Below are 25,180 nucleotides of genomic sequence, written 5' to 3' on the forward strand. Positions count from 1 at the left end.
GAGCGTCTCCAAAATGTAAACTACTACCAGATCACATGGTGCAACATCCTAGAAAACAATAATTATGAAATGTTTATGGAGTTTACAAACAGGAATAAATTAATTCTGCGTTTTTCAACTCCACATTGATGTGAAGTGTTGTGGTATAAGTAATCACCAGTCAGAGACAAATGGACACGCGTGTGGGTGTCATGAAGCGATGGGAAATATGTGTCCTGACCCGAATCTCTGAGAATTCTGGGTCAAAATGAGATTCTGACATGCTTTCACTTCTTTACGAATAAAGACATCATACTGACGTTCTCTAAAGGAAATGTTATCGCGGACAAGGAATATGTCCGTGATTCATTTACCGGCCATTCGTTCTCTACACCGTGATCTGAATTTTCGACATGCCACTGTTTTGTTTTATAATATGAGGTTTACACGGTGACGCTGTCAATAATTCAAACTTCACAGGATAAATGATAAATTGGAAAGGATACGAAAGGAAAAGACCCTAGCCTAATGAAATAATTTCATTCGCAACAACTGTGAAAGTATAAATGCAGATTCACTGTCTCTGTTTTGGAGTAATTCACAGCGCTTTTGTTAATAATAACAAATTAGTCTACCCTGTCTCTTGATCGAAAATTAATGACAGTACCTTCAAAATACGAAGCCAGAATAACAAAAATGAGGACCTAGTTAGCAACGTTCTGAGTGGATTTGAAGGAGATTATAAAAATAAGAAATACTTTCATTTCGAACATAAAATGAGAATTTTTAAAGTATGTATAAAATATAAAACGAATAGAACACGTTATTGCGGAATTTTCGGAAAACTATACGAAATATTTCATATCCAAAGTTGTTACTGAACCAAAATGTGATTTCAAACTTCAACCATAAAGAAGAGCATATAGGTAAGAGGTTGTATATCATCAACGTCTGACATCTGCATCTTCACGACCCATTCCGGCGACCGACCCTGCTGAGATGAGTTAAGGCTGGCGGCAAACTTGACAAAGATGAAAGAGCTGTTTGTCTTCCTTTTAGATTTCCTTGCAAGAGCTGGCGAGTGACGAACAGTTTTCATGACATGGCATTGCACATAAGAAATCAACTGCACAAAAACCAGTGCTACTGTCATATAAACTCACCCAATGAATGAGTGTCGGGAAGGAAAGAAGCTTCACAAATCCCGCAGCAAATAAATACGACCACAACCTGAGAAGCCACTTCAGCGCATTCTTTGTATATTGTACGAGAAAAATGCAAAAATAAATCAAAGTATAAGCATCTAAAAACACCAAGACAAGTGAAAAATGTAAAATTCTTATAACATACATTCATGCAGATAAGGGTAGACTATATTATTGTTTAAAATGTGAAATACTAAAATATTTCAGTGTTTAATTCGTGCAATCAATAGCAACGATCACACATTCACTTCAGATGGACAATATATATGGAACCACTGCGCACCACCTTCTGCGCATATGCCCCACTAACCTAACCTAACCTAACCTAACCCAACTAGACCGAGACCAGACATCGGTGATCAATGGCCTACTGCGCACGAATTTTGAAATTCAAGAAAGGATGGTCGGAAGTTAACGGAATTTCGTATGGACGTCATGCCACAGGTAGGTTAATGAAATACATATTCTATTATATCATAACAATTGTAATAAATTAACACAAAGGCGACAAAGTCGGGAGGTGGACACAAGTGAAATCGGCCACGATCAATATATAAGAAACGTAAAATTAAATTAATTATGCACACAAATGCATGTTCTCATTAAATAAATCGTGTGTATAAGAGATTATATACGTGTTGGAACACATATACTTACAAAAGAATATTTTATTACGAATGAAATATACCTCAAATACGGGAACACCGGCCGCGGCAGGTACACACGTAGGAAATCGAAATACAGAATCAATCATACGTAATTACATAGCTACGAACGACCGTAAATAAGTGTAAGTGAATGATTTTGCGTCAATTAACAATTTAATGTCGGCCTCAAACACTTTTACAAAGTATTCGGAATAGTAAAATATGAACGGAATGATACGAATCGATGGCCTACGTACTAGATTATTTTTATTTACTATCACGTGCAGGCGCGTTGTTACATATATTAATATATCGACATTTCTCACAGAGCAACGAACTCTGCTGGAAGCTGCAATGAATCAAATTAACAAACATCGCTGGTAAGTTCCTTAATGCATAACTTCAGTGACGAGAGATGTCGTGCGCATCGCATCGCATCAGTCAGTATTGATTTTATCATGGAGCATTGACATGTTCGGCAGTGAATGGCTGCAAAACACTTTCGCTTGGAATTATAGGATGTAGGTTTGGACATTACAAGTCAGAGTGTTGTTCAAAACAATTCATCAGCAACCTGAAGAATAACAACCTTGCCTACGAGTGGAAAGTACAGTGTTCTTCCTACAGCGAAGACAAGTAAACATGTTCTAATGACGTAAGCAAAATGGAGTAAAGTAAATTTTCCATACGAGGTTTGATATCAGTGTAACCGTTACTTAATGGGAAAAACCGATAGAATGACGTGAAATGCCCGTCGACACACCATGAGACCTGAGAAGAGACATGTGTCTGTATAAGTAATACGTAATAAACATCCGGATTTCACGAATAAGCAGCACCTGGACGTGTGTAAAGTCGATGTAAATATTTTAATTTTGGTGATGAAGCTAGAGGTGGTTGTAATATCTACATCGTGTGAAAATAAAAGCATTTGAAATATTTTAATATTCTTTTCAATATATGACGACGACAGATGCAATTTCACACCATAAATATGCATAAAACCTTGTTTAAGTGGAGTGCGACCGTAGCAATTACAAAGTCTACAAGTAAGTGAAAAATGTAAAATTCTTATAACATACATCCATGCAGATAGGGGTAGACTATATTATTGTTTAAAATGTGAAATACTAAAATATTTCAGTATTTAATTCGTGCAATCAATAGCAACGATCACACATTCACTTCAGATAAACAATATATATGGAACCACTGCGCACCACCTTCTGCGCATATGCCCCACTAACCTAACCTAACCTAACCCAACTTGACCGAGACCAGACATCGGTGATCAATGGCCTACTGCGCACAAATTTTGAAATTCAAGAAAGGATGGTCGGAAGTTAACGAAATTTCGTGTGGACGTCATGCCACAGGTACGTTAATGAAATACATATTCTATTATATCATAACAATTGTAATAAATTAACACAAAGGCGACAAAGTCGGGAGGTGGACACAAGTGAAATCGGCCACGATCAATATGTAAGAAACGTAAAATTAAATTAATTATGCAGACAAGTGCATGTTCACATTAAATAAAACGTGTGTATACGTAATTAAATACGTGTTGGAACTCATATACTTACAAAAGAATATTTTATTACGAATGAAATATACCTCAAATACGGGAACACCGGCAGCGGCAGGTACACACGTAGGAAATCGAAATACAGAATCAATCATACGTAATTACATAGCTACGAACGACCGTAAATAAGTGTAAGTGAATGATTTTGCGTCGATTAGCAATTTAATGTCTGCCTAAAACAATTTTACAAAGTATTTGGAATAGTAAAATATGAACGGAATGATACGAATCGATGGCCTACGTACTAGATTATTTTTATTTACTATCACGAGGAGGCTCGCAATTAGATATATATTTTGATAAGCTCCTATATGCCTAACTGAGTAACGAACTCTGCCGGAATCAGCACTGAATCAAATTAACAAACATCGATTGTAAGTTCGTAAATGCATAACTTCAGTGGCGAGAGATGTCGCGGGTATCGTATCAGTCAGAATTGATCTTGTCACGGAGCTTTGACGTGTTTGGGAGTGAATGGCTGCAAAACACTTTCGCTTGGAATTATAGGATGTAGGTTTGAACATTATATGTCGGACTGTTGTGCAAGACAATTCATCAGCAACCTGAAGAATAACAACCTTGCCTACGAGTGTTAAGGATAGTGTTCTTCGTACAGTATCGACGAATAAGACGTTCTGTAATATAATCCTGACAATTAGGAACGAGTTTTCTGCCGTCATTCTCAGTTGAAAATATTAATGCTCCTTTGACCAATTATCTTTGTTCTTTATCATATTAAACGAATTACTTTATTTCTGACAGAAAAACAAATTTCTAGTTCCTAAAATAATGAAACCAATTTCCTCTACATTCCTTTAACAAAGGTACCTGAATGGATGAGGTTCATGGCTGTTAAGTCCTATAATAGCACAGCAGCTAACAATACACGCTACAAAACTAACGTCCTTCGGCAAAACCGAATCTTTCGCTTGAATGGCCCAAACTAGCAGTGTAAGGGTCCAGTGTTTGCGTTGTCCTCGGGGAGGAATCCAAACGAAATTGGTTTTCTTGTTATCTATTTTGAAGCAGTTCAGGAGGAAGCATTCAGCCGGATCGCTCCAGTCGCCATGAACAACACCGATACAAGGTTCCGGAAATGACGTCATCACTTAAGAGAACCTCAATTGATTGCTTATAAAGGCAGGTATTTGTTACAGCTATGTCCTATATTTCGTAAAGTACTTTCAAATCCCAAAGAAGTTCTATCTTCGCGTTAGTGTTAGTTCCAAGCGTAAAGGATGCCTCTCCCGCCTCTTCTACTGGCACAGATGGACATGTTTTAGTAGCTATTTTACAGAGAGACAGAATCTCAGCGACAACACTCCGTAAAACAGATGCTCTGAAGTATATATTTCACAATATTCTAATCCGATCCCAAGGTCTAATTAATGATTTATCTCGTTTGGAAATAATGCCTAACCAAGGAACTAACTGTGCGCCGTGGTCTTCTTAATAGAAACCAGTAAAAGTAAAGAAAAGTTTGTCCCACTATACGCCATGTAGGCGTTTGGGGTGAGTGGAGGTATAGCTCCTCTCTTTCTTGACCTCGGCACTAGATGGGGGTGAGTGGTGAGCATCACGCCCCGGCCGGCTTTACCCCCGGGAAAGGACCCCGGTACCCATTGTAGAGGAGGCTGGGTGGGCCCCAGAGCCGATTTGGACGCAGAGGCTAGAGGAAAAATCCTCTGCCCCCGTCTGGGATCGAACCCCGGCTGTCCAGCCCGTAGCTATTCACTATACTGACTTAGGTATCCCGGCTCATTAATAGAAACTAGTACTAGTTAATAATACAAGCGAATATTACTAGTTAATCACCCAGGCCTTACAAGATCACATGGTGTTATAACCCAGAAATTCATAATACACATCTCTATCGTCATCAGGACGCCCTGATGATGGAGGAAGCAAGGACCTCTGAAACGTCGGTAAACGTCTACCAGAATACACGGCGCAAAAACCAAAAAGACAGGCATACATTTTAACGATCTTCGTCATTAAGGATTTAAACTACTAATTAAACTGAATAAGTAACATTAGAATTTCATCTTAACTTTATAATCTTCTTCTTTATACTAAAATACGTGATTTGTCGTCGTCGCCAAACAATTATCAAAGAAATTTGTCGTCAAAAATGACGTCATCAAACAAATAACGCTTCACGACGAGATCACCAACTACCAAGACAGTCGCATGATCACTGCCCCAGAAGCATCACATCGTATTCTTGAAAATGAAGATTTGACTGAATGAAGAAAAGTGAAAGGAGACGTTATCAACTATTTGAAGTACCAACACCAAGTTAAACTGATACTAATAATACTACTCATTCGATATATTAGATTACAAAAACTATTACGAAAAATGACTTTATGATCGATTTTAATACGAAGATTTGCAAGGGTGTGGCTGGACGTAAAAAGTTGACTGACCAAGAACACTTGGCCTCTCAACAGCGACGTAAAGAACTAAAACATCAGAACTATTTAACAAATAAAGAAAAGCGAAGGATGACTTACATTGATAAACCAGAACATATTAACAACACACGTAGAAAAACGTATTCAACAAGAACAGAAGAGCTCCGAAACGAGCGTTTTGCTCTAGTAAGTATATTAATTTAAGCATTGTCAAATTCATCTAAACCCCGGCGTTTTAGATGTTAAATAGCCAGCTTAACGCCCTGGCATTTTTATTCAGCAGTTCAGGATAGTGGACAAAGGGTCGTCTCCAGTTTGTGAATATAATAGGTGGTAGCATATTGAAACGTAAGAAATAATACTGCCTCAAAGAACCAAGGACTTGAGAGCTCATCCTTTGGGAGGGTCTAAGATTTCATTCATTTGGCTCGGTGTATATTTCAATGGTGGGATTAAGTGAATATAATGATGTAGGTCTTCCTCCAGGTTAAACTAAAACAGAAGTATATCGCCCAGCTGAAAAATCAAGGACGTTTGAAAAAAAAAAACATTCAGTACGACGGCGTTGGTTTTAAATCTTCCATAAGGACTTCTGAAAGAATTACAACGCCTTCTGAATATTTGACGAGGTTCTAACACTCCTAACAGTATTACCAACACAACTGAAGCATAACGTTATAAAAATATATTAAAAACATGTACGCTAATGTACTCTATTTTTTATCAAGTACGAGAGTTACCACCTTTTTTGTGTTCAATTTCACGCGTTTAATTATCGTGTTAGCGGAATTAAATAGAATGTCCCTAATATAGGTTACTCCAATGGAGAGTGTCGCATTGGCGATATTTTTTTTATCTAAACTAATATATCAGTTCTTTATCAATTCAAAAACTGCGTGTGGTTTTACTACCAATATCCATATTCGCGCTTTCTTTTTTGTTCAGAATATGAACAAGATTGTTACAGTTATCTATTTCATCGTGGTAAACCCAAATAACTTCATTCGTTACTATTGGTTTACAGAAATATTTTTCTTTTTTATACCAACAAAATCTGTGTGATGTCACAGACAAATGATGTATGGATTATAGCAAAGAACTAACGAAATACAGGAATTTAAAAAGAATCCTCAATAATTTTTTAACGGAACTGAAGATTTCAGAAAACAAGTGACTAAAACACGCCTAAATAATTACGGTAAACAGAATACCAAGGCAGGCAATGCATTGAGAACCCTACGTTATTTCTACTCATGAACAACGTGAATGGAACAACAATGCTGGAGACAATATGGCGGCCAAGTGGTTACTACTCTGCTTCGTATTCGGGAGGTTTTGGTTTCAAATTTCTGTCCAACAGTGATTTCCGTGTTTTTCCTCAGAGTCTCTAGTCACGACCACTTCTCTCCATATCTTTCTTATTCATAATTTATTAAGCATCCTATATACTCCGACGAAAGAGTAAGCTACTGACAGCATCGTTAAATGAACACGAAATAAAAGAATCGACAGGTCTCAGGTTCGATTCTCGATTTGAAGGCAGGTTATACCGAGACTTTACCTTTACAAAGTAACAGTTCCCACCTCATTATCATTCATTCATAATTCTCTCAGTTAAAGAAATGCTGACATTTACGGAAAATCTAGGCTTTCCATTACCATAACAAAACACACAATTTGTATGTCGAGGTTCTATTATTTTATTTGTCATCGTGGTGACAGAATGATTTAAGGAAGCTTAATTCACCAGCCCGTCCGCTAAATATCACGACGTATAATTAAGACGGCATTGTCTGGCTTCTACTTTCAGAAACAAGAATTTTCGGCTCTGTGACCATTAATTTCAGATGGGAGAATAGCACTAAAGTTTACTTATAACCCAGTTGGTTTATGCCCGACGTTATTTGAAATGTCGAAATAAGAAAAAGCATAATAAGGTATCGCGGAAAATGTGACACTTTTACGGTTTGAAAGGAAGTGCATCCCCTAACAGCGAATAATCCCAGGGTTGCCCGCAAAACTCCAAGCTTTGAACTGGATACTTCCTGAACACAAAACCTTACCACTGCAACTGGATCATTATGAACTCACAAGCCAACATAAAAACTGTTCTCGTGTTTTAAGCACGAGGCAGCTAAGGAGGAACTAGCTACATGCTTTGTTAACCTCGGCAATGGATGACTGCCAGTGGTAAGTGGTCAGCTTCACGCGTAGGCCGCTCTACCCTCTTTGAAAATTGCTCCGTGGGATCCATTTCATACGATGCTCTATCGGCCTCACATTCGATGTGAATGCGGCAGACTGTGCCGGGAAACGAACCCAATTCATCCAGTTATAAAGACCCTATATTTCTAAAGAGCTCGTTAAGCAATGTGTTTCACTTCTCACTCAATTAACTTCATGAATTAATGTTTATCACTATAGCACCTTACGCTGAAATAGTTAACTTGTATTTAAACTGAATCAGTAATTTGCAAAACCAAATATAAGTCCAAAAAAGTCACTTTCGAGGAAAAGAAAAACTTCTAGCAAACACACTATTTATTTTACATTTTCTATGTAAAGTTAAGCGCACTGAACTCTTTTGCATTTAGAATGAAAACTATACTTATTTTTCGACTCTTGTTTTGTAAGTACCCATATAATATTGAAGGACCACTTAATGACTCATGTGGTTATGTGTCTCTTTTCACTGCTGGAATCTTCAATTAAGTCACTGTGGGTTTCAGTGGTTTCTTTACGATCAAAATCCAAACTCAACAGTTAAATGAGTCCAAGATTCATGTCGTTTAGCCGGTAAACAGACAACACACAAGTCTGCCTTCGGGCAGTAAAGGCTTGGAATGATGTGGTTATTGTGGGAAATGATGCATTTACCCCCGGTGATTGCCATGGAGGTTATAACTCATTTATCTCAGAAAGTGGACTCATGTGGTTTAAAATGACCGATACAGTTCTGTGTCGGTTTTGCCCCCAGCTACTATATATCACGAGAACAAAAACAACAGGTAGACTATAGGAAGATTGTGGTCGTCTGGTTCGTGTAGTCTTGTATGTAGTCAGCAGCGCTACCCTGAAGATGGAGTTGATATGTTCATCTGAAACGTTAATAATTACCTACAAGACTACGCGGTGTCACACTTAGAAGGCCATAATCAACATTTTAACCAGTGTAAGAAATTCAGATATGAGATACATGGACGAAACGCTGACATTGATTTAGGTCTTTTCATCACGAAGTATAGTATAAGAAACTTCAATAACGCAGGTAATGTATTTAAAGGTCTACTGGAATAAACTAACCACGTAGAGTCCAATGGTAATTATGTCACACCTGCTTTAACAATCGATAACTCCTCATTTTTTATTTAAGGCTTTCGTATGATTTTCACTGCAAACAGGAATTATATCTCTAGACAGCAATAACCAGTAAACCTTTGAAATGATTAAGTGTTTTCTTTGCGGTACGGCCCGATTTATTAAATATTATTCAGATGAGCGGCGGCTTCAAAAGGCTAATGACGATGGCCAAGTGGAGACAATGAACTCCTCGACCTTAGCAATTATAATTATCTACGCAAATAAGGTCCAGCTACTTCAACTTCGTCACACTGATTAAAACTTCTAATTTCGGCAACAACCTTATATTCAGACGGTCTGAATAGCCGATAACCTCTGCACAGACGCTTAATTAAAAGCGTCTTCAGTGCAGCGAGAAGCCAAAACTAGACTCGTAATCTCTGAAGTAGCACAAGTTTAAGACCACCTGAAATGGGAGCATCTCATGTCCAGCTTATGTGCGGTTAGCGAAGTTTTGCTCAGATGCACAAATCTGGCTTCACAGAGAAATATCTTCACATTAAACAACTTTCTTCATAGTCTAACTTGCAGTGGCAACCAAACTCAAAGGAATACTTTTACACAACCACGCCATCTTGTTGTGTACGTGGGTCTCAAGAAACACGTTACCACAGAAAACACTGGACTGTAAAGTTCAGAACTAACCAGCGTTGCAGGTAAAGACTCCTTCGTGAGTAGATTTTCGCTCACTTGGTCAGGAAACTGAATGTCTTAGAATACCGAAGTCCATTAGCGCCCAAGACTGGCTGCATCCTTTCAGGTTCCCCAAATGCTTACAATTTCTCGTCTCCATCACGAGTATCGCCCATCTCATTCAAAGTTTTATCAGACAAATAAATTCAGTATTTTATGTAGTAGTGCCACACCTACCCAGAGGTAAAGGGCGCCGGGGCATAACGCTGACCACTCACCCCCATCTAGTGCCGAGGAGCTATACCTACCTCCCCTTCCCCCCCCACAAAAGCGCCAACATGTCATACTTTAATTTTAGTGCCAACTTTAATGTGTAGTAAAAATAAAAATGCTGAAGTATCAGGACATAAGACAGGTCGCAAGCCTCGCGTTCGGGGCGTTTTGATCCGGTAGCCATTACATAGGTGTCTGGGTATGCCCCAGGGCCGACTTGGATGTTATGGCCAAAAGAAAAGCATCTTCTGGAACTAGGAATCGAACGCAGGTCGTTTAATCTGCAGTGTAGACTATTAAGGTAATTAAAATTCAATCGAAATCCGTTTCGGATATAAAACAAACGGAATTAAAAAAAACAGGCACCTCTCAGGCATGACATTTTCAAATTAAGGGATGAGATAAGGGATAATATATGTGTATTATAAACACTGCCTATTACTAATTTCCAAACAGCTATTAAAACTCCCACACTAAATCATGGACCAATCGATGACGTGCCTGAACAGCGTATCAACATATTTATATAATCGGAACTATTTGGTATAACAACGTAAAACTGTGGGATGTGCCAAAGGGCGTGTTACTGATACGGCTCTAGTACCAGATACGGTCAGTTACATCTGAACGTACAAACAGCAGCAACGCGTATCTGTCAAACCACACAAACGTTCGAATTTAATCTTCTGCGAGTCAGTGAGTTTGGTGATACGACATTCTGGCTTGATGCCCTCGATGTGAACCTGGAACAGATGTTGATCCCCGTGGCTGAACACTGCGAGGTGGGATTTCAAGTACAGTATCGATAAGAAACGCTTCGAAAAGCGCGTTACGGACGGACGTGGCAAGCTTACTGAAGATCGCAGTCACCTACCATCTCGTTCAGGGCCGGAATTAGTCCGGTATCATCAGAGTGGACAATTAAAAGCAAAATTTCCCTTCTCTAGCTAGGCTATGTACACATCCGCCACACCACAGTGTACAGCTTATGTATTTCAGCATCCCATTAAGGCTGTGGTTTTGCCTATACCGTACGGCGTATTCACGAAACATGCAAAGTTGAGGAGACCACAATTATATTAAGAATACGCTGCAGCACGTGCTACTGACAACATGAAAGACACTGGCGTACAGAACATGGCACGGCGATAATTGTCCACGGTCGCCCATTCGATAGGAGTCACTGTGGATTGTAGATCAAAGATGCAGTGATTTTTCTACCTAATTCTGTAATACGAGGATTCAATAGCAGAGCAGTACCGGGGATTCACTTTAAGTCGGCGCATAGGGAGGTCAGTCGCGAATATATGGAATGAAACGAGGACAGCCGAAAGGGGGCAATCCTTCAGGTTGGTCATTAAGCGGAGGCTAACAGCTTTCCCCACCGCATCAAAATGTAATGAGCAGATAGATTATCATTATTATTATTGCATGAAATCAATAAGTATGAGATAGGCGAGGCATGTAGCTGGCATGGAGACATGAGAAATGCGTGCAAAATGTTGACTAGGAAGAGCCCACCCGGAAGACATAGAATACATCGAAATATATTATCAGAAATGTATCTTGCGGATACAGAAATAAACAGTGCACACTGAATTGATATGGCTCAGAGTAGCGACATGTCGTGGGCTTTTGTAAACACGATAATGAACCTACGGGCTCCATAAAGGGAAAAGAATTTGACTAGCTGCGCGTACTATTAATTTTTCAAGAACGACCCTCCTCTATGGAGTTAGTTAGCTTTTTAGGGCACAACGGTAAACTTGGTGAGTTGCAGAGTGTTATTCGCGACTACATAATTCAGCGAGTTTGTGTCAAAGAGAAGTTAGCAGTCTGTTTGTTTTACGGAAACGAATTGTGGTAATGAAAAATGTATGCAAGTTTCAATTCGAGAACGTGGTGGCAGACAGGTCTTGGACGAAAAACAAAGTTACTAGGCTTCGTACGCTTTACGGACAAACAACAATTATACATTCTCTTTCGGATATCATAATCCACTTCCAAACGTCTTCCACCATTTTTTTAAATATAGCTGAATACATATAAGTGCGTAATTTAAACCAGTATTTGAGCGAACACAATATATGGAATAAAAACGTACATGCCGATATGAGAACTTGAACCTGCAAAGATGATATTCGAATCAACTCTAGTCTTATGCTAACAACTTCCCTATAACGTGACAATCTTCACCTTTCTTTTGTTGTGGGACCTGGTCCAACGTCTCGGTAGTGCCAGCAACCTTTTTTTTTTAATTTCCATTTTTTATTGGTGTCTTTATTTAATATGTCTGGCACACACGACTAATTAGTGGAACTTAAAAATACCAAATACGGACAAACGGAAGATTACAGATTATTGTAATTATCACGTCAGCTGTAGGATTACGTCACTTCCAGTTTCGGCCCAAGAACATTTTAGACGCTACATTTTTGTTGCACAGTGCGTACAATGTAATGATTTTCAGGGTTCTACAAAAGTGGATAACTTCTCGATTAGCTGAGCCACTTATAGCGCCTAACGAATAACACTGCTCAATGTACTTCACTCGTATATTCGCACATCAGTATCAGGCTTTTTGATTTTCATATAATATTCGTAAAACTGATGTTCCAAACTATTCTTTAATTAATGACGGGTGTGACTACATTAAAATTCGTTGTCTCTTTCGTGGTAACTGTAGGAATGTGTTTCAGGACAATAACTTCAGCATTTACATACTTAATGGCATTCTTGGTGCACTATGTTAAAGTCTAAGCTAATGACTTAAAGAGAGCTTAAAGACATCTTAAAACTTTTCAAACATTTATGTTTAATGTAACACTAAGACACCACAAGCACTGAATTGTTAATGACGGATACTGAGTTTGTAATGTTTTCATAACATTACCCACGAAACAAATGTTTGTCTACCTCAGAGACATCCATTGATCATCTGTCACAAACTCAAAATGGTTTTCATTTTTAAAGTTTCTGCACAATATATAAATTATAACGAGGCTAGTGTTTGGTTTATGTTCAATTTTGTAACACCACACAGATATATCTGCGTAAACGTAAAATTCTACAACAATTATTTATATTAGAACCAATTATGTGTATATCTGTCATAATACGAATTTAAATAATTAACAGCAGACTAGATTGGTGCTGCCTGTATAATCGCCCTGATGATGGAGGCAGCAAGCACTTTTGACACGTCTGTAGAGTACACGGCGTTAAACCCAGAAGACAGCCATCTTCAAATTCGCCGCTGTGAGAAAATGAAATATCACGAATACAGGAGTCTCCCTGTTTTATCCGCTAGTATCATCAACATTCACTCATGCATCATCAGGGGTCACTTTGCCCTTTAGCGGTCCATTGAAGCAACAATAAAAATCAAGATAAGCACAAACCTCTGAATAGTTCCATATTAGAGTGTTCAAATATGGTTCAGGAACTGTATGGAAGTCACATCCGCAGACTTCTGCCAATAGCAGATAACACGCACCTGATGCCCTAACCCAGAGACAAGATCTGGTTGCCAAGTTTAACATAACTTAGTTTCCTGAACTAATCGAATGGAGCTGAAACTTGTACACTGACAGACGATGACAAGAAGACAGAAACATAACGGATTCTACACTGCATGGCAGCAAATACTCCCCGATTTTAATTTATTACACTGGATCCCCAATTTTTTAACTGTGCCAGAGTTAAAAGTAAAGTTGTCCCACTATACGCCATGGGGAGAGAATGTATAGCTCCTACTCATTCTTGAACTCGGCAATAGATGGGGGTGAGTGGTCAGCGTCATGCCACTGCCGCGCCTTATACCCGGGGAATGGATCTCGATACTTATTGGGTAGGAGGCTGGGTGAGCCCCAGAGCCGGTGTGGACGCAGAGGCTAGAACTTTCAAAGCAACACACTGTATCACAGTTCTTTTTAAAATATCTCTGTCCATGCTGAATTGCGAGCACTTCACATGAGGTTGTACCACCTCTCAGGGACGGGTCCACAAACGAGATAAAAGACAGCTCGAGGCTGTGTGGTACGTGAACACTGTTTCAAATATATAGACCATTCCACAGACAAAATTGCTGTTAAACAATCAGAGATACAATGAAGAGGAATTGCCATTTGGGTGGATTTCAGATTCCTCCTGGGAGTCTCATAGAGATATCCATATCCGAAAAGGCAACTACGTCATATACGAAACTGACGTGTGCAATAACACGAGAAATTAGAAACATATGAACACGGAAATTACCCCTCCGATACACAGAATTATTACGCGCAACCTCGTCAATGCAACTGAGATCAGGCGTGCTATTTAACTGAAGTCGAATGAGTCTTAGGACGTTTGACCACACTGTTTCACATGCTTAGGTTATTTAACGACAAATCAGGTGAAACCATAATCATGAATAGTGCGTAAAAATCTTGATAGGAAGTTCTGAAGGTAATGAACCAATTGCGTGACAGGCACGTATTGAAAGCCGAACATGTACCTTGCATAAACAGGGCACGAGGGTTAAAACATATTAAACAGCCAACTGACCGATTATCGGCTTCTCAAGAAAACCTTTATTCCCGGAATTTATGTAGATGTGGATTTTATTGGAGAAGATCAGGGATTATTTGGAAGGAAGAAACCTCTTGTTAGTCGCCCGGAATAACTGAGGAAAACTAACAAACGTCAGTTACGAATGCCCTGAAGCCGACAGACCAATTATGTATGATCTCACTGTCCGATTTTACAAAATGAAATGTTCAGCATGATGTATTCATGTCTAACCTAGAGCAACGCCGAAGTTGGTACCGAACACGGCGATAACAATAAAGCCAACAGTGACATAAGCTCTTATGCCTCTGTCAAGAACAAGTCTACCAAGTTCAAAGCACAAAGTAACCTGATGTAAGAATGCATATTTCGAGAGGCATTTGTTTCTGATCCCTTGTTCCTACACCCTGGTTCCCACTTGCCCAAACTGATGGAAACCTAATGGCTTCTGCCTGCTTACTTCGGTGGCCAATCCATCAGTTAACAGGATCTTGTGAAAAACATATACAAAATCACGAATCACTCTCTAAATCTTCGTATGTAAAAAACGTTTTTAAAAATCAATCTCCATGCACCGGGTCTTAGCAGAACTTTCAAGATAACTTTAAGATGAGGGGCGTGTCCTGCCAGTAAACAGGACTAAAAAAGAAAGGATAAGAGGATTTTACACAGGCGAATTCCTTTTGTTACATAACAGATTAAAGGGTCCCTGAATTAGTAATGTGTACAGCTACTGTGCCAGTAGAAGTCTAGGTGGGGCCACAGCGTTTACAAAAACTGCAACGAAAGTAGAATGTAATTACCCAAAGAATTACAGCAGAACGAATATAAAACACTGCATTTCGTCACAGCTGAGAAATAATTACACCGAAATGTGAAAGTCTCTTCTGATGAAACTCGTACATTTTCCTCACACTACTCACTATTTTTTAATTTGCGAAATCTTTGAGCTCCATACTAGAGCACACGCAAACACATCTCTGTCGAGATTGCTTTAAAATGAAGTTACACATATGAACATCACCCCACCCCCCTCCCTCGACGAACAGAAAAATTTGAAACGGAAAGTGTCGCTTGAATTCTAGTGGAATATTTTTTTTAATAATTAAGGAACGGGAGGACAAAATGGATAATGTGTGGCACCTGAGTTGATCAGAACTAAAGCGGCATAACACAACAAAAGAACGAGTGTTTTAGGTGAACGTTTTAGATTTATTCACAGTTATCAATGAAAATGAATTTGTACTGCATACAGCTAACAAACATTCATAAGAACCACACTAAATTACCCTAAATTTTTATTTGGGGGGGGGGGGGAAACGAAAAACCTCATTCTATAGACTATGACTCATCGTTCTGTTCGTATTCACAGACACCCCCCACCCAAAGAAAAAGAAATGTGTGTAGTCCCAAGCGGTTAATATCGCCACACGATAAAGTTTGTTTGTTATCGTGATGGACGATAGACGAAGATTATCGCGGGTAACGAGGAAGTAAGGATATGGCAGGGCACTGTCGCTTATTTCAGCTTTTTATCCCCTACCAGACTGAATAAAATCACGGAAAACTGTCAGGATACCTACTGGGTTAGAGTTCTTATGAAGAAGGTTTCCGTTGGAGAGAAACTAAACGAGATACAAGAAGGGCACCAGGACCAAAGTTGTTTGTCTCGGCGAGGACACTACGGAAACGAAGGCCACGACCTCGAAACATGTCCTGGGTTCGGGACCTCCTAAACATGATTTACGTAGCTCGATAACTAGGCATGACAAAAGAACGGCGCTAAGCTCTTTTTTGAATGTAAGCATTTGTTGAATTTCACTGCAGCAGGAACTCTGCCAGTTCCGATTAATAACTAACAGCATACTGTTACATCCCACTCTGACCCATGTTCTGGAGAACTTTCTCGAAATTTTTAACCGTCTATTTTTTCTTCCCGACATTTTGTATGACGGGTCCATCGCAAGGCCTACAGTACAACACATGACGAAGCTAACAAACCTCGATGCCCCGACCGGGATATAAACCCATGATCCCAGGTATTCAAAAGGAAAGGGCCCACGCATTATACCGCACAACCACTATGGTCAGGTAATTTCTTTACTGGCCTGCAGAACATCTCATTATCCTTTGCGATATTTATAATCTCCCCCAATAAGGTTATAGATTTAAAGTGACCACGAATACCCAGTACACAGGCTTACAGCACAAAGTTTAAACAAGATAAGTAGTACAATCCGGTCTGAAGGGACGGAACTTTTCTTGGTTGAATTCCGCACCACGACAAAATGGCAGGCAAAGCTTCTGGCAGGGATTACCATAGGCTCTAAGTACATGTACCAGGGATTCCCAAAATTGACCCCGCAGGTCGCGTCCAGCCCGAAGCTGTGTTTTGCGCTGTCGGTGGGATTTGTTTCCAGAGTCGACTGTCATGAACATAAGACTGGAGCAATTAAAATATTTTTCGAAAAAAAAAAAATGGTTCGCGAAAACCCGAAATGTTATATATTACGTATTATTGCTGTCATATGAACTGACCCGGAACCTTAACGGACCAAGACCTCTACCATAAGCAACCACACTATCAAACTTATCCTACGATAGGCTATTAACAGACGGTCTAGCAAGGGACTATTAATCTTACCCTGCAGAGTCCTTGGTGAGGATGATGAGACTGTAAGCTAAGCATGTCAACGGATCTGCTTAAAGCGCCGACAATCAACCCACACTGACACGTCCGTCCATCCTCCCTTAATTGGCTATTATCGAAAATGAACAAATAACCGGAGTGCAATTTAGGACGAGGTCGTAACCCCAGTGAGATGAATATAACACACAAAAGCCGACTCGTAAAGCTGACTGCTGTTGGAAATGGCTCAAGACGCGTGCGGCTTTCAACTGAGATTTAACGCCATATTTTTAAACTGGTAATTAACGAAACAAATTGTTTTTGCTTTACGACATGAACAGTTTACTCCTCCCTGTATTCTTTAACGGTCACAGGTACCTACTTCGGGATTTCTAAATGTAGACCACTCTAAATCTTTCATTCCACCGCCTCGTGAATTGCTCGTAACGGTATTAATAACTGAAGACAAACAATGACTTAAAATGATAACTAGTCGAAAGCTGATAAACACCGTCTTTACAATAAACTCAGCCATTATCCGTTTTCAAGTGAATAACAGCTACATTCTTTGCGTTAGAGAGAAACTGTTTCGCTTACTACCCACGGCAATATTTATATTTTCTGAAACTCTCGACAAAAATGTGAACAGTCATGCAGGCCGTGGTAATTAACCTACCCCTGCTCAGTGTTATAAAAGTAATACATATCGAGCGAGCCCGAAAATGGCGAAAACGAGAAATTCTCATCAAATTTTTGTCGGAAAACCGGAAAAGAAGGATCTACTTTGAACATGCAAGCATGTCGTATGTAGAAGGATAATATTAAAATTAATCTTAAATCAATATGCTGTGGCATGGATTCAAGTGCTTCATAATAAATTCTAGTGTACGTACAATGAAATTTATCACTAGCTGAGCGATTATCAGAGACCTATGTAGGTTTGGGAATCATGAAATCAAGTCCCTTTATAAGTTTTATTTCACAATTAAACCCCAGTTATCAGTCAGCAATAATGACAGCCTTCAAAAATTAATTTGTGGTTATTTCAACCGAGTCCTTTCAACTCATGCTAAGCACCCAGCATTGTGACTTACTATGAACGATGTAACACGTGACTATTGAAAAGGCACGATAATCCTAATTGGAAACCATGGATAGTGGCAGTTCTCGAAAAAGGCTATTCTGTGCAGCATTCAGATTACTAATCCCCGAAGGTACACAACCAAACGGAATACATAGCCAATATAAATTAGCAGCCGAATTGGCATCGAGCGAGTTATCTGTAAAGTACCTAAATTCAAACTATTACAGCCAAAACTGAAGCTTAAAAGCATTCACCTACGGGTTTATTATAACATTTATTTTTAAGTCTGAAGCAAATATATTTCTTCACGAATCTTTAATTTGTGCATTCTGTTGTCCATGGTATTTATATTAAACGACACGCCGTCTTGTGACTTTAGACACCTATTGAGAAAAACCATCCTCTAATTATTAGTATTTTAATGGGCAATGATTTTTCACATATCTCAAGCGCTTACTATGGGTCCTTGAATCTGATCTCTCTCGATGCATGCGCACACGTAAAAGGTTCTAGTACGATCGCCACGATCACCACTGGACCGATCGCAATACAACACCACTCGAATATTCAGCTACCCGTAAGAACGACGGAGTTTTAATGAGTCTCCGACAGTCGCTTTATCCAATTACCGGAAAAACCCGCTGATAATACATCACAGCAAACTGAGAACATTGTTTGAATCGGACTGGCATTAGCCCGTTCTTAAAGTAGCACCACAGAACACAACGGTAACTATATATACCACCTGTTTCGCAAACACACCATTTTTCCCCACAGAGGGGTTTCGTATAGCTCTCAGAATAAACAATGATATTTCCTTAATTATTAACCAACTGGCGCTGTTTATTCTTAAAACACGCCGTGAACAAACTGTAGTGCTACAGCAAGTTGAAGCAGATGGTACGTATAAGGTACCATGCGCTTTAAAAAGTACACAACACTCTCATCAAAAGTGGAAGTAAAATATAATTGTGATGGGTGTGCTGATTTCTGTATCACCTAAACACAGCGTATCAGGGACATACATCGGCCAAATACAATTTTAACTGACACAACATGAAAAGGAATAAAGAAACAAAACAATAGAAAGTGATAAAAACGCAGGCGTCATGAAAATGCTCTTTCATATCGCCATTAGCAAGCCTGTAAAGAACTAAAGCAGCGAATCATGTCAGAGACACTAATGAATGTACAAGCGCGTAATGCACAGTTTAACGAACCGGCATCATAGAACTGCACTCTGTAATAAATAACAGTAATCCATTCACAGGCTATACGCTGTGTACTGATACTAATGTTCTCAAACTAACTGCCTACACAAACATAACAATCATCAAGTCATTCATTCGTTCACTACGACCTGAAGATAGCAGATACTTCATAGCGAACTCAATATCTTAACTTTGGTGTTCTAGGAACTTTCTGAGGTCCTAACTGCACATTTATCCTAAAAATATTACGTCACCAAATTACTTCTAGCATTAAGAATAAAAATAGAGATGTATATTTTACAGCGGCGCCATGATATGTGTTAGAATATGCCCTGAAAACAACTGAAAATCACCTCTCTCTAATTCAAATTACGACCAACAGAAACGTATCAATATTATCCACGTTCATTTTCAAATGGTTAATGATAATGGTATGAAACCACTGGATATTTCTACAAACTATATTTAAACACTATATATGTCTAGGTTTACATACACTTATAATAAAAATAATTTAAAATGTTTATCTCAAGGAGAAATCTACTACGTCAATCATCAGAACTTGTAATCTGTTGCAAACGAAGTTAATCATCAGATAAGCGTAATATCGCCAGCAATTTTTCCAACACGAACAGAAACAGTCATACAGTATTGTGATACACAAACTTCGCTCTAACAAAATACATTTCTCATCACAATCTATAACGCTCTTTACATCGTAAGCCTAGGTTCCCAATATGGACCAAAATGATTTTTAAATTTAATAAACGTATCTAGGTCTTCGTCATAAAAATAAAGATATCATTTACTGTGACAAGGGATAAAACTGCTACTTTAAAGCTCATAGTTGGTGTTCGTGCACGTAACGACGCCTTCTAACCGCTCTTTGTTTACGCGCGTCTTATCGACGGAGCCAAAGTGTGGAAATCCGAAGGCAACAAAGTTGCAGAAACTTGTGTTTCTGGCAAGAATAACACAATTCTGCTTCTATGTCACATAACCAGGCACACTGAAGTGTTGAACAAGATAAATGGAATGTCCGCAACAGATTATAAATGATGCCCCGATACAAAGGAAGATGAGAGAAGTAAGAGAGACATAATGCTAGGAATTCTTCTGTCGACAGGTCGTAATGCTTTCAGCGTTATTTGAAACGTAAAAGAAACGCGAAACGCAAGGATTCTGGAGTTAATAAATATATCGCAGTTCTACAACTCCATCATATCGGAACAGAAGTTACAAAAGACACCCACCTGACGCCATTTTAATGCTGAATCAAACGTTTATCTCCTTATTAGAGAACGACGGGACCATTCACGACGAGTTAAAATTACACGAAGTAAACAGTCGTCTCACATTTTATAATAACAGATAAAAGCAGAGTGGCCGAAGTATTATTGCAGAGAATATCGACAAATGCCTACATTTATTATAAACCTTCATTACCACAAAGCCTTATCATTCCATATACGTATCGATATATCTCTAAACATATCCCCACCGACAACAGAAACTGGAGTTTTGACCTTTAAATATTTTATTCCTAGTCTAAAAGAGTAACCACAAAATATAAATGAACATATCGACTCAAAATTAGCCCAACTTAAATCCACACAGTAATTTCTAAGATGAAACGTGTTGGAAGAGATACGATAACCCTATTACGCGTTCATATTATAAAATTCGTGCAATACTAATGAAGCTCATATAACACTCATGCCGGTCAGCAGTGTCCATTTATTACTGTAAAAATTCTCGACGACATCAGAGAACAAAGAAATGAGTCTGTCGTCAAAACGAGAAACAAGAGTTGCTGGTCTGTTGAGTGTCTGGCTCTCGCGTCCAGCGATCTCGAGTGGAATTAACCACGAGTGTCCTCATATTCTGACTCACAACTCTGACAACCCACGCGGGGACACTTAAAACACGGTGGGGCATCTGAATTCATTTACATGTCGCTGGTCACTAAAAACTTAATTTGACCGTGTAATTTAATTTTAACCACACCTCCACTGAGGTACATCCTTGTTAACAAACCGACAGAAAATTTTCTGTCGCTTATGGAAGCGAAAGGTTCGTTATCGTGTTCACAACAGGCAGCCACTGATCCCTTTTCTGTTCCAGTTGAATCCAGTTCACATACTTGCATTCTACTGAGCACGAACACTTTAATATCATTCATTTATGCCAAGGTTAAACATGTGCAATTTTCATTTCAGGTTTTGTACCTACAATTCACACGCATTTCTTACTCCCCATCTCACCTTCCTTAATTTAAATTCATAATCGTATGCTATAAAAAACATAAATCATGTATTTTTTCCAATTCTCCTGTTACTTCCCTTGTCTTAGGTCAAAATATTCACCTTATCACCCGATTCTAACCAACGTCACAGCTAGTATGTTGTATCCTTAGGATGACATTGTTTCACGCCCATTTTTAAAATTATTGTTTCGTGTATTTTAATATTTACGTTATTCTCTGTTAGGGGTCATGGGAATAAATTTAACTTATACCCTGGTATCAATATTAGGATCATCATTCGTTGAACAATGTTATCTAAAATATTTCGATTACCGAATATGCAAATAGGACACTGATATTACATGTATCAAAGACATCCGAACAGCGCACTGGGAACATGTTATTTAATGGCTGATACCACGGCATTAAGTTCATCCGTTTACCGGATTACTGAACGCGAGAGTTGGTTCTGTTCGGACAACCCAAAACCGAATGGTGGGCAGGTTAGCATTGCTTGTCGTGTATAAGGTGGTACAAAATCTGCGCACTACAAATAACCTGTCATCGAAATATTTTGACTTCCCGTCCGATTTCTAATAACCTAAAGATTAAAATATACAAAACAATTAAATTGCCTGTTGTTTTGTATGGGGGCGAAACATGGTCTCTCCCTCTGAGGGAGGAACACAGATTGAAGGTGTTTGAGAACAGGGTGTTGAGGAGGATATTTGGACCCAGGAGAGAAGACGATGGGGCATGGAGAAAACTGCATAATGATGAGCTTAAAAATCTGTACTCCTCCACCAGCATTGTCAGGGTTATTAAGTCGAGATGGGCTGTGCATGTAGCGCGGATGTATTTGACAAGAGGTGTGCACCGGGTATTAGTTGGGAAGCCTGAGGTTAAGAGACCGCTGGGGAGACCTAGACGTAGATGGGAGGACAATGTCAGGCGGGATCTATGGGAGATAGGAGTTGAAGGAAACTGGATTTGTTGGCCCAGGACAGGGTCCGGTGGAGGACTTTGGTTAGTTCGGTAATGAACCTTAAGGTTCCCCAAACCATCTAGTTTAATAATAATAATAATAATAATTAATATCATAATTAACAGAAACTGTCATTCCCACAGATGTTTCAACATTTTCAAAAATTAAAGTTACATTTAATAAAGTCAGTAACGAAAGTTTAATTGAGTTCGGTTCTTCACTTCACACACGCATATGCATGTATAGAAAGATATGTAAAGGCCTATAGTGAGTGGGCTATGCACTTTAAAAGCAGTCCTTATATCGAATGTTTTTGAAGGGCCTCGTAACACAGTGATGTTAAGTTGCTTACCCCCGACCCCAAACTCCAGCCTTTCTTCTCCCACCGCCATGAATCGATACACAGATTTACATACGCAGAGCTTTCTCTGTCACAAATCATGTTTATCTCTGACCGCCACGTTACGTGACACCCTTGTCCCCAGGATGCAAATGGTGGAGAAGGCCTCCAGATATGCAAGGTGCTGCGAGCATGTTGAATAAGTCTCAGACAGTCGATAAGCGGTGGTCTTGCAGCTTGGTGCTTGCGCGATGGTTAAGAACACGTAGCAATATAAAGACTTGGACGGAACTTTACAACGGGGCTCCATCTTCAGTGAGTTCTCTGGCATGCCGATGTATATCGAACGTTAGTTGGGAAGGTATCATTTGAGAGATACCTCGGCGCAGATGTCAGATTAATACCAGACTGAATCTCAAATAAACAGGCAGTGAAAATGTGGAATGAGTTCTTCTGGGTTAAAAGTCCCTTCGGAAATTCCTACCAACACTAATCAACCTTCAAGTTTCAATGAACAGCGGTGAATTTATTTACAAACAAAGGTACTAACAGTTTCTCAAGATGGGCTCTGCTCAGTAGAGGTTAACGAGTTATGTAAATCTCTAACTGAACCCACATATGGCGATCAGTTTGAAGCGAGTCTCCACACAACCAAGGGCATCTTAACGCCTTTGAGTTTGAGTGCAACCGCGCATACAGAAGGCATTATCAGAGGAAGCAACAACGGATGCGCTCACAAGTAAACCGACAGGAGAGTGGCTAAGCTGCGTCTAGAAAAGAAGACGGCCGGATGTAGTGCAGCTGACACCAAACAATGACAAAAGCAGAAACTCGGCGGAGTCCCCACCTGCTGCCCTGGATGTTTCTCACACACGCATGCAAAACCTCATTTCATTCCACACAGCAAGGGAAAACGTGTGCTGTTACGAATGCCAAAGGAGTGTCCCTATGAATATTCATAACCTGGGGAGTACCTTCCGTCCGTGCCATTTAACTGTCATCTTTCTGCTATAGTAACCTAAATAAAACCCCTTGCGTCCTTAGGTGTGGTCAGAATACCTCGCCAAAGTCGCAAATAGGTCGACGGGGAGAACGCGACATGTAAATACTCGAATAACCGGGAAGGCTAAGAGTCACAAGGAGTTAAATTAATGGGAGTGCACGAGACCTGACTTTCATATATGAATGATGTTAAATGTTCGTGTCCGCTTGTGTCATAATTCCAGCTTGATCTTAAATACCTACGGTTTAATATAATCCCAGTGCATTAACTCCGTAAGACAGGGCACAGTGGTCTATCTTAAGCCAGATGAATACAGTCCCCATCTTCAATATCTTTTTACAATCAATATTTATGTCTCCCAAATTATATCTCCCTTTCAGGATATCTGGGCAAGGCCGTGGTCTAGGCAACACGGAGTTTTCCTCCGGGGCTTCACCGGTTTTTCCATGGCATCTCAACAATTACTCCATTCACACACAGAAGAAGGCAATGGCAAACCACTTCTGGATCATCTGCCAAGAACGTATATGAACAGGTCCCAGTCCGAGAAAAGGATGGAAGGATCCTGTTCATATGGACCTGTCGTCAGACAGAACACTAAATAATAAAATAATGTCACTGCTACTGAATCTTTCTGATGTAGTGGACGCCGTCCCTAAAATTACCACAAACATTTTGATCAAAAGAAAATAGTATATCCAAAAAACAGGCAAAATGTGATGGGAAACAAACTTAGGAAATAAAACCACGAGAACATTTTGTACACTCCTCTGATACGTGCGCTTGAATGTAACGGTACGTAATTCACTGCGCAACATAACGACATGTATTGAAAAGCTTAATACACGTATTTACATATGATAGGAGAAAATTTACGGATTATTTACATATGAAGGCAGACACTTCTGACGGAAAATGTTCACACTCAAGTCACGTGGGTGGCTCTTCGGCTCCAAGTGTGAGTCGAATCTTAAAACATCCCTTAATCCATTAACAGAAGTTTAGAAGAAACTCAACAGTTTACTCG

At 39.4% G+C, this 25,180-nt stretch overlaps 1 protein-coding gene and 1 long non-coding RNA gene across 9 annotated transcripts in view; one reads left to right on the forward strand and one right to left on the reverse strand.

Annotated features, from left to right (window-relative positions):
* Positions 1-25,180, reverse strand: part of CadN (neural cadherin) — a 620,389-nt gene that overhangs the window by 79,843 nt on the left and 515,366 nt on the right. The gene's annotated exons all lie outside the window — the stretch shown is intronic.
* On the forward strand, positions 1,310-2,776 carry LOC110834139 (uncharacterized). Its single transcript, XR_002544496.2, has 2 exons — positions 1,310-1,628; positions 2,160-2,776. It is a non-coding gene; the product is annotated as an uncharacterized LOC110834139 (long non-coding RNA).

Source organism: Zootermopsis nevadensis, unplaced genomic scaffold (assembly GCF_977971745.1).
Source record: "Zootermopsis nevadensis isolate Lab colony 2312 unplaced genomic scaffold, Znev_1.0 Znev_ptg000016l, whole genome shotgun sequence".
In the NCBI taxonomy this organism is placed as follows: Eukaryota; Metazoa; Arthropoda; class Insecta; order Blattodea; family Termopsidae; genus Zootermopsis; species Zootermopsis nevadensis.